Genomic DNA, 12,401 nt, shown 5'->3' with positions numbered 1-12,401 from the left:
AAATGAACCCTCGGTCCAGTAACTCTTGAATTTGAGCTTTAATCTCTACAAGCTCTTTCGGTGTCATTCTATAAGGTGCGATAGACACCGGAGCTGTACCAGGCAAGAGCTCTATCCCAAACACAACTTCATGGTTAGAAGGTAACCTAGGCAGTTCATCGAGGAAAACATTAGGAAAATCTTTAATCGTTCTAATATCTTTAACAGAAGGAACCTCAGAATTAGAAACTCCAATATAGGCTAAATACGCCTTACACCCCTTACGAACCAATTTCTCAGCTCTAAGTGCAGAAATCACATTTGACAAATAATTCTGACGCTCCCCAATCACAACCACTTCGTCACCATCCGCAGTTTTCAATATCACCCGCATAGTAGTACAATCCAAACTCACTTGATGCTTAACCAGCCAGTCCATACCCAGTATTAAATCGAATTCTCCAAAAGGGAGTTCCATTAAATCCACCAAAAAGATCACTCCTTAAACCTCTAAGGGTACATCCTTAAATAGTTTATTCACTATCACTGATTGCCTTAATGGACTCAACACAGTAACCTTACTTCTAGTGTTTTCAACCATTACACCTAAAGTTTCAGCTACAGTGCATGCTATATAAGAGTGCGTAGATCCAACATCAATCAATGCAGTATAAGCTATATTATGGATAAAGAACGTACTCGTAATAACATCAAGAGCGTCTCCGTCCTCTCGGCAACGTGAAGTACAAACTAGAGCTGGCTACCTTACCTTAGTCTGACCAGTATCTCTGCCCGGTGCTCCACAACCACGGCCCATACCATTTCCACCTCTAGCCTGACCACGGCCTCTCAGTGGCTGAACAATACCCATACCCATAGCTTGCATCTGATCAGGCCTCTATGGACAATCTCTGATTCGGTGTTCCATAGATCTGTACTTCAAACATGCTCCTAACCTTTTCCAGCACTCGCTCTGATGGCGTCTCCCATAATTAGCACAAAGTTGCGGTCCAGTAGCAGCAACAAGGGCCCTAACTCTGGCTGGCCCATCCAATCTAGCCTTCTTCTTAGGCCCTACAATTGAGCTTGAGGGCTCCTAAACCCTCTTGTTCCTTCCCCTGTCCTTCTCGCGATTTTGGCTTTTAGCGCGCTTCACATCCTCAACTATCTTCCACTTTTACACTAAAACAGCAAAATCTCATTCCCTCTGTGAAGCTATTAGAACTCGTAGATTATCTCTGAGGTCATCTTCGAAATAAACACAGTGCTCATACTTAGTTGCGACCATCCCACGCGTATAGCGGCTAAGTCCCAAAAACTCAGGCTCATATTCAGCTACTGATTTATCCCCTTGAGTCAAATTCAAAAACTCTCTCCTCTTGGCATCCACATAGCTAGAGCCCACATATTTACCCAGGCATGTAGTTTTGAAAAATTCCCAAGTCAACCGGTCGGGCTGAGTACCCTCTTTCACTGTAAGCCACCACTGGTAGGCTTTATCTAGTAGCAATGACACAGCACCTTTTAATTTCTTTTTGGGGTGCAGTCGAGGTCCTCCATAATCCTCTCTATGGCCTCAATCTAATATTCAGCCACATTAGGGGCAACTCCAGCGATACCACTAAAGAGCTCAGCCCCATTAGACCTGAGTAGTTCCGTCACATACCCATGGCCCACAGTACTAGTATTAGGCCCAGTGACCCTTTCCAAAATTTGAAACATAGCTTGGGCAGTGCGTCGTCCCTAGCTGGACGGTCGTGTGACCTAGTTTCAGTTACAAGTGAAGCTGGTGCCTCCCTAGCTTCATTGTTAGGCATATGGCCTGATGCCGATGATCCATCCCGAGCACCTCCACAACCTCCGTCACGGCCTCTTATACCCCTTCCACGAGTACCTCTGGTGATTATTATCGAATTATGCTTTATCGATATTAATAGTTTTATGCATCAGTTTTACAATTCCAATGTTTATTAACAAATGTTTTATAAGGAACAGTATCAATAATTCAGAGTTTTTGTTTTTGTAGATTGCAGTCTTACTACAATTTTAGGTTACCCTAATAAAGTGTCTCAATATAGTCTATTGCCTATAGCAATCTCAGTATTTCAATTTACACAAGTAATAGTTTCAGAGAACTTACTGGATCGGCGCTGGAGACTCGGTGTACCACACAATCAGTAAAACACTTCCAAATATTTTTAAATAATTTGAAAAAGTTCTTTTCAAAGTTTTAAGTTTTAAAGTAAAATTCCAAATCCACAACTGAGTTTTGCGACTTGAATCTGATACCACTACATGTAACACCCCAAACCCGATAATAGCGTGGTATTTTAAAAACATTTATCTTTTTGAAAGTTCGCGTCCTACTACTAGCAAATATAAATCAAAATAAGTAAACCCCAAATTAAAGTACAAATTTAAAGAGGCCTTATTACATAACAAATACCCAAATTAAATAGCTTAAAGATTAAAAGTTTAAAACAGTAGCAAGAGCAGTTGTGTGGCCTCCATCGAGTCCCTCGCAGCACTAACCCACCTAAGGATTACCTGCACAGGAAAGAAAAAGGGTGAGTTTATGAAAAACTCAGTGTGTAATCCCTTTACAATAATCAATCAAATCGTAGGCAAATACAGTTTGGGCCTAAGCCCGTTTGTGACAATCCAGTATTAGTTAGGGCCATAGCCCATTACAGTAATAGTATCAGTGTGGGCCTTAGCCTATTACAGTAACAGTAACAGAAATGCAATCAGAAGTCCTACCCATCCATCCTCTACACTCCACTCCATCCAGCCCTACACTCTATGTGGGGAAAAAGTCGACCCACCCATCACTACACTCCAAAATATAACACCTGTTGCAGCACTAAATAGTATTTGCAGTAGAGATGCCAGTACAGTACACTTCTTCCAAATATATCAAACCACCCCCATGAAACATGTCATGTCATAATATCATACATGTATGTAGAAATATCATGCTCGAATACAGTTACACATAACATAGGGGTATATTAGTCATTTTACCTTATAAGGGTATAATGGTCATTTCATCAGTATAGGTTCTAAGTGTACTTACCAACCCAACAGTAGGTCCACAGTCGTCTTGGGCGACTCGTGCAACCTTAACAATCAAACAGTGAAAATGGGCCCAAAACCCATAACAAGGCCCATGTGGGCCCACACACCTGTGTGGCCCATAAAGCCCAAAAATGACCTTGGCTGTGTGAACTACACAGCCTGGTCCAATAATCTTCACACGTCTGTGTGGTTTACCCGAGTAGGGTCCACAAGCTCGTGGAGTCCACATGGCCCATTCTGGCCCATCGTGGTCCAAAATGGCCCAAGCCCATAAAAATGCTCCTGGGGCCTCTACGATCAACCGCCCACATTTTACGCCTTCAAATTACCACACGAGGGAACGCACGCTCGTGAAGCATCAACAATCATACTTTTCTGGCTTTTGCCGATCTACGTTTATAGCAGTGTGGTTACACACACCTGTTTGCGAAAAGTGCTAGAAGTCCACGAGCACCAATCCTACATTGATACAAGGCATTCAATTAGCCGTTTGACAAAAAAGGTAAATCACCCTTCTCTTTAATACCTAGTTCCAAAAACATTAGATACTTGCCTTGAATGAACAAAAGTAGTTTAACCCACTTAAACTGCTAAATAAGATTAGTCACCCAATACTCCTAGCAACTCGACAGTAAAAGGAGGTGTTAGCTACAAGATTAACAGAACAGAGAGGGAAAGTAAAAGAAAGCCGAAAGAACAGAACCAAGTAGGAACCTACCGAAAAACAAAAAATCACTTCGAAGAGGATAACAGTCAGCCTACACTCACCATGAAAGCTGAAAGTACATAGAGTGATAGGGAGAAATTGGTAAAATCGTACCCTTAGTGCACTTACCGAAGAGGAGATATTAAAAAAATATCATAATGGTGAAGAGAAACAAAAAGAGAAAACCAAGAGCACTTACCGATTTGTCAGTGAATCCTCAATAACCCGAAGAAAAAACAAAGATAAAAGAGTAGAGGGTGGAGTAGTATTCGATCAAGATGCTAGATAAATAGAAGTGATAAATAAAATGATCTGAAAGTGAAAAGAGAAGCAACCAATAACTACAGAGCTAAAAGAAAGAGAAGAGGGAAAAGTAAAAAATACTCGATTTTAGCAATGGGAGAAGGGACGCTTGAAGAAAACCAAAGGAATAGAGATAAGGAGTGAAAGGGTATTTGGATAAGGTTTGGAGAAGTAAAAGAAAATACCCAAATGGTCAATTCGGTCTCAACCAAAAACGCAAAGAAGAACAATAAAGTAAATCTACCAAAATGGAGAGCAATAACAAACACACAATTTCGGTACTAGAGAAAAGGAAAGTCCTATGACCTATTTTGCCACAAAGACTTTCCCCCACATGGCACCTTTAACTTTCTCCTCACTTGACTCCTCAAATTTCTCCAACTAAACACTATCCATATCCCGTTAAAAAATCCTATCTTTTCTCCCTACAACACTCCTAAAATTCCGCTATACACTCCCCACTCCCCTCAACACTCTCAATCGTTCATGAGTATCAAAATCCCACTGACAAACAACCTCTAACACGGCACAACAACAAAAAGACATCCCTTGCGCACAGTAGGACTCAAACTCAAGTCCCTTAGCATTAGTAACACATGGCAAGGGTTCATTCCTTAAAACAAAGCTTTTTGCAAATGCCCAAGCTTGAACCCAAGACTTCTCATGCGCTTTCCAAGACACTTAACCATTAAGACAAGCATGCATTTGAGTTACACAACATACAAAAAATAAGTACCTATATTTTGGGGCATTACAGTTGAAGCGTATATTTGAATTAATTTACTATTTCATTCAATTATTTTATCTCCTAATTGTATGTGTATATTCTCTAGACATATATGAATGTAAAGTATGCCCATAAAACTGAATCTAATTCTGAAAAGGTTGGATTAGTTAGACCATAATTGAATGATATGAGCAAGTTCTCGATAGATACTTGTAAAAGAATCTAGACATAGAGCAACGATCATATGGAATGAAGACAAAATAATGTAGGGTACCGTGATAGGGCCTATAGAAATAGACCAGGTAACTTGAGACCTTGCTCTCGAAAGAAGCAAGTCACTTTAGGTCTATTCACTGAACAATAGATTAAGTATGATTTTGTTGAGACAGTATGGAAAGTAAGGGCAAATTTTTAGTAATCCCAACCTTCCAATCAACATTATAGACCTTCAATCTGTTGTCACAACATCTTTGCCATAACATTTTTAGTTTGCTCACAATTGATTCACATAATCATTCTCGTAATTTTTGTTGCATTTTTACTCTTGTTGTGCCTTAGCATTTTCTAATATTAGTCAAAAATATATTTCACACTTATCTTTATTCTTTTAATTTACCCCTGCGTACTTGACTCGACTATACCATAACATTAATCATTATCATAACTTTACCATTTCTATACCTAATTTGATCCCTGTAGATATGATCTCACTTGTCACTTTATTACTTGATTCGACGTGTATACTTGTACAATTCACATATCATATTCACACGCGACAAGTTTTTGGCACTATTACCGGAGATCGACAATTTGGGTTAATTTGGTTTGGTTATTTTACTTAATTCCATTTTTTATTTAACTTAGTTTACTTTAATTTCCACAGGTTTGCCATCAGTGCATGAGAAGAGGCATTCCTGCTAATAAAGAAGATCCTTTTGACCCAGAGATCAAAAGAACTTTACGCAGAAGGCGAAAAGAACTACGAAAAATGGCTAGGAATGGGAATGATCCTGGTCTCAATGATAATTCGAATGGTCAAGATGCTAATCTTCCTGTTCAAAGGGTGATAATTGGTATGAATTGTAGCACTCCTTACCGTATCCGACGCTGGAACAGGGTACGAGGCGTTACTGGACTTAAACGTAAACAAACATACAAACTGAGACATAAATTTCCATTCAAATTTAAAACTTTTCACATACATTCAAATCGTCCCTATAACGAGCCTACGAGGCCCAAAACATGCTTTGGAATTGGTTCGAGACTAAACCAAAAACTTTAGAAAATTTTATAACACTTAGAAAACTTTTCACCAAACAGGGGTCGCATGCCCGTGTGGCTTGGGACACGTCCGTGTCGGCAGGCCGTGTGGTCACACACGCCCGTGTCGAGACCCCATGTAACTCTCTGTTTGTCATCCATGAAAAAAAAGAAGTCACATGGCCAAGGCACACGCCCGTGTGCTTAGGCTGTGTGGTTGATTTAATTTTCGTAATTTTTCATAAAATAGGTGCAAACTTCATACGGCCAAGGGACATGCTAGTGTTTGAGGCCGTGTCATCCATACGGCTGAGACACATGCCCGTGTCTCTACCCGTGTGCTCGATACTAAGCATTCTGTTTTGTAACAATTAAGGTAAAGGGGACACACTGCCGGATCATAAGCTTATAGGGCAAGCTGTGTGTCACACCCGGCCTAGACACACGCCCGTGTGTCTACCCATGGGGACAAAAATAAGGCTATTTACCAAGCCTTTTTGCCACCCTTCCATGCACAACCTATACAACAGTATATAATACCAATCCAGGCATATACATTCAACCCAATCAGCCACAAACAAGGCATCCACACATCATTCACATACTATCATCTATCACATACAACCATCACATGCTATTCAACTCAAACCATACAAATTTCCACATCCATGAAAGGCATCATCATATGCATATACTTAAACCAATATTAGCCAATTTCAATGGCCATTAACAAAATGAATTATAAACTAACATAAGCTAACACATTTGGCCAACTCAATTATGACACATAACAAAAGACCAAGTCCCTATACATGTCATAACTCAAAACAATAAAATCATTGGTACCCAAAATGTTAAGTTGATAGTGTGAATGGATCTCTGAAAGTCTTTGATCTCCAAGCTAGCTTCGTGACACTATAAAACAAGGGAAAAGAAAGGGAGTAAGCTTTAAAGCTTAGTAAGTTCCTATTCAAATAATAAGCATCATAAACACACATTTATCATGCAATTAACATGAAATGAATTAACATATATGTCATTATAAATCTCATAGTCCAACTTGGCATGGATATTATTATAACCTTAGTATCATAACTTGCACAATCATAACCTTACCGAGGGATTCAACACATATCGAGCTCATTAAGCATAAGTTTTACTTACATACCTGTACTATCTTGCAAGATACCATAGTCTTTCGCAACATTAACATTTCTGTTATGATTCCCGTTGAACCACTAGGAATACTAAAGGATACTCAGGAAATCTCACACTTATAGCACCATACCAATGCCATATCCCAGATATGGTCTTACATGGGATCTCATATCGATGCCAATAGCCTAGCTATGGTCTTACACGAAGTCTCATATCGATGTCATATCCCAGATATGGTCTTACATGTAATCTCAAATAACCCTAATGTCATGACATTCGTATCTTAACTATTCCTAAAGTTCAACCGGGTTTTCTCACTTGTCAAAATTTGTCAATTATGTTCAAGAGCAATTCACAATTCATACAATATTAAAGAAATTAAAACATAAATAACATTGCATTATTTACATACGAACTTATATCAGTACAAAAATAGTGGAAATCGACCTAATTGTCAAAGACTTTGTTTTTCCCCCGATCTAGGTCCGAACCTCATTTCTCTTGATCTATAATAGAAAATTTAACTCATTTATTTAACACATTACTCAATTCAGTCCAAAAATCACACTATGGCAAAATTACATTTTTCCCCTAAACTTTGTCATATTCATATTTTAATCCCTAGGCTCGTAAAATGAAATCTATTCAATTTCATCAAGACCCAAGCCTAGTCGAACCCTATAGCAGCTCACATTTTTCATTAAATCACACTTTTACACACATTTTGAAATCTTTTTACAAATAAGTCCTTTTGACATTTTCATCAAAAATCACCTAGTAAAAGTTGTTTATCTAACATTAAACTTGCATAATCTACCATTAGACATCAAAATGAACAAATATGTAACATGATTCAAACCCTAGACCTCAATCATAGCTCAAATTAATAGTAGAAATAGCTAGATCGGATGATAACAACTTCAAAAATGTAAAGAGCATTAAAAACGAGGCTAGGATTTACTTACAATCAAGCTTGGAAGTTGAAAAAACCCTAGCTATGGTGACCTTCTAATTTTTGGCACATGGAGAAGAAGATGGAGAAAAATTTTGGCTTTATTTTCCCTTTTTATTCATTTATTTACCAATTGACTAAAATGCCCTTAATGCAAAACTTTGAAATTTCATCTATTCATGCCCATTTTTGTCCACTAACTTATCCAATGGTCTAATACCAACTAAGGACCTCTAATTTAAAATCTCATAGCAATTGGACTCCTTTAACAAGTAGAACTCAACTTTTGCACTTTTTACAATTTAGTACTTTTTTACTAAATTCAGTGCCCAAACGTCAAAATTTTTGAATGGAATTTTCATGAAATCAGTCCATAAAACTGTAGACCATGAAAATATAATAAAAAAAAGTTTTTTTACGTTAGATTCATGGTCCCAAAACCACTGTTCTGACTAGCCCTAAACTCAGGTTGTTACATGAATGATAATTTAAATGGTTAGGACGCTAATCCTCATATTCGTGGGGTGATAGATGACTAGGACAGACCAATCCAAGAGCATGTTGTGCCAATTTTTGATGTCCTTAATCCAGGGATAGTCGACCATAAATATAGGCTCAGCAATTCGAGCTGAAACCAATAATGTTTCAGATGTTACAAATAGTAGGACTATTTGGTGGACTACCTACTGAAGATCCAAGACTGCTTTTATGACTTTTTCTAGAGGTTTGTGGCTCGTTTAGACAAAAGGTTTTTCCTAAAGATGCTTTGCGACTCATATTCTTTAAGAGATTGTGCGAGAGCATGGGTGAATGCTTTGCTCTCGGGAATAGTGGTATCATGGAAGGATCTTTTCAAGAGGTTTTTTCGACGTATATCCCCTAAATATGAATGCCAGGCTTAGAAATGGCATCACATAATTTCGACAATTCGAGGATGAAACACTATATGAAGCTTGGGAACAGTTTAAAGATTTAATTCAGAAATGTCTGATGAATAGGTTTCAACACTGGACTTAGATTGAGATATTTTATAATGGGTTGAATGCATATATGAGGATGGTAGTTGATGCTTTCAGCCAATGGTACTTTGTTGGATAAATATTATAATGAAGCACATAAAATTTTGGAAAAGATTGCCAATAATGATTATCAATATCCTAGCACAAGAGTTGGGACGAGCAAGAGAGCTGTGGGTACTATGGAGCTGGACGCAATCACTTCGTTGACAGGCCATATGTCTTCTTTGGCTAATATGATTAAAATAATAAAAAGGCATACTGTAGTCTAGGAGATAAAATCAGCCAAGTTATCATGTGTTTATTATGGTGAAGACCATATGGTTGATAAATTCCCATCAAAACTAGCATCTGTATGCTACATGGGTAATTTCAACTAGAACAATAACCCCTATAATAGTTCAGTTTAGACCCTAGTTGGAATAGTGGTTTTGGGACCACAAATCTGAGTTAAAAAATATTTTAATGTTATTTTCTGGGCTTAATATATGTGAATTAGTATGTGTGAAAGTTTCGTATGAAAAATTAATCGTTTATGTACTTAATTTGATAAAAGGACCTAATTGCATAAAATGTAAAAGTGGCTTGCTAATTTTTAAAGTGCCTATTTGCTATATCTTTTTAAATGAAAGGTTCTTATCTTGTTATTTAACCATTGAAAGAATGAGTGGTCATAACTGGCCTTAATGAATATGAATTATATGTTTAACTATTAAGGTTAAAAATGGTATTTGATTACAAAATGAATTATAATTAAAACAAAAGTCATATTTTTGTTCATTTTCATATATGGTTGTCGAAAACACTAAGTAAAAGAATAAGAAAAAGAGTTTAGGTTTTAGCTAAGGTTTTTCTTGATTGAGGTATGTGTTTTGATCCATTTTCGATAATTTCTACGTTTTTTTTATCGTTGCTTTGTATACTATCAAGCCCATGTCTCAATTTTTGATTGTTTTGATGATTTTGAGTTATTTTATTGATGAAACTATGAGCTTTATGAAGTTTGATGTTAGTAAATTAAATATATGTGTTAGATTACTTAGTTTTGTCTTTGAATTTTTGATGAATTTGAGTAATTTGGACTAAATTGTAAAAAGGAGATTTTGAGGGACTAAAATGTGAAAAATGAAACATATGGCCTTGTATGAACACTATGAGAATTCGGCTAGGTATGTGTGCAAAGAAATTTTGTGTATTTTGCAATTTTGTGAATTAAGGACTAAATTGTCAAAATATGAAAAATACGAGGGCTAATTTGTAAAATACCCTAAATGTGTGTTTGTTTATTGATTTGAATGATTTGATGAATAAAAGAGTTAAATTTGAATTTATATAGATCAAAAACAAAAGAAAACATAATTAGATCGGGAAAAGTCGAAAGTCGTCAAGTAGTCAATAATGTTCATTCGAAGTCGTACGAGGTAAGTCAATATACAAATAAATGTGTTTGAGATGGTTTATTTATCTTTATATGCTATAGAATAATGATGAATGGTTATGTGTATTGATTATGAGATATCCGACAAAGTATCGACAAGTTCCGACGTCTGTAAAGCCCCGTATGAACCTTAGGAATAGTTAGGATACATATGTCATGACATAGGATCCGATATGTGTTATCGTGTAAGACCACGTCTGGGACGTTGGAATCGACTTATGATTTACATGTAAGACCACGTTTGGGATGTTGGCATCGACTTATGATTTACGTGTAAGACCACGTCTGAGACGTTGGCATCATATTTGATTTCATGTAAGACCTTGGCATCGATATTTGATTACATGTAAGACCACGTCTGGGACATAGGCATTGTACAAGCTTTTCCAGTTATTTTCATATTGTTATGATTCCAAACGATTCAACGGGAATTCTGAGTAAATGAATTGTTATGTGGACATGTATCCGATTCAGGTACGTTTGAATTGAGTATCATATTTGATGATGAAAGGTAAGTATATGTATTTTAGTGAACAAATGTTGATATGTGATGAAAGCATGAGAAAATATGTTATATGTGTTAAAGAATTTGGAATATGTGAAATGTATATGGACATTGAGGTTTGAGATAGTAATTGGCAATGGATTATATGTAATTTGATGATGTTTTCATGCTTTGAATGTTAAGTTTATTTTTATATGGCTTACTAAGCTTCTGAAAGATTACTTTGTGTGTGTTTGCATTGTTTTATAGATATCAAAGCTACTGGGAGCTCGGGGATAATCAAGGATCATCACCACACTATCGAACTCTAATTTGTTACCTTTTGAAAATGTATATATTGAAGTATGGCATGTATAGGCTAGAGGATTTTGGTTATGTTTTGTAATGTATATATATCTAGCCATGTGATTTTGCTTGATCATGGTTGTGTATATGAATGAGTTCTTGGTATGAAATATGTGATGCAATATGATTAATATGATGTGTTTTGAATGGCTATAAAAATTGGTCATTTTGGTAAGTAATGGTATATGTTTATTTGAGAAAGTGGTAAGTTTTGGTCATGAGATTGAATGATGTAATTTGAAGTACTGAAACATATGCTTTGGTATGATTTTGGTTTAGATTTGGTATGATTTGGTTAGTGAATTGAGTGATAATGTAATAGCATGAATGATGTATGTATTGGTATTGAAATTGGATGAAATTATATTGCAAATGTGCTTGGTTTGATGCTTGTAGGATTGACCCAAATTGGGTGGCAAATTGGCTTTTCAAATGGCCTAATTTTTGTCCACATGGGCAGAGATACAGGCGTGTGTCTCAGCCGTGTGCAACACACAGTCATGTTGCACGGTCGTGTGTCCCTTGTGGTACCCTACGATTTTAGGTCAGCCTTGAACACGGCCAAGGTACACGGGCATGTGGTTGGCCGTGTGACCCAAGTCAATTTCGACCATGGGCAAGGCATACGGGCATGTCTTATGGCCGTGTGATTAAGTCAGTATGTATGCCCTGATTTGAGATGGTCTAGACACATAGGCGTGTCTAATGCCATGTGAGACACATGGCCTGTTCTCACGGGCGTGTGACCTCTGTAACTTTGAAAAATGTTTAATTTTCGAAAAATTTTGTATGTGTTCGGTTTGGTCCCGATCCTTTTCTAAAGCATGTTTAAGGTCTCGATGACCTATGAAAGGAACTTTTTATTGATATTTGACCTTTGATGCTATGATTTTTTTTAAAATTAATGCTAAATGTTCTAATATGTCTGGTAACG

The 12,401-nt window shown here is 37.0% G+C and overlaps 1 non-coding gene across 1 annotated transcript; it reads right to left on the bottom strand.

Moving 5' to 3' along the window:
- Positions 1-9,057: 9,057 nt before the first annotated feature.
- Positions 9,058-9,164, bottom strand: LOC128279644 (small nucleolar RNA R71). Its single transcript, XR_008269843.1, has one exon. It is a non-coding gene; the product is annotated as a small nucleolar RNA R71 (small nucleolar RNA).
- Between the last annotated feature and the right edge of the window lie 3,237 nt (positions 9,165-12,401).

The sequence above is a fragment of the Gossypium arboreum genome, chromosome 8, assembly GCF_025698485.1.
Source record: "Gossypium arboreum isolate Shixiya-1 chromosome 8, ASM2569848v2, whole genome shotgun sequence".
Taxonomy (NCBI): Eukaryota; Viridiplantae; Streptophyta; class Magnoliopsida; order Malvales; family Malvaceae; genus Gossypium; species Gossypium arboreum.
This window is presented reverse-complemented; position numbering and strand designations above follow the sequence as displayed.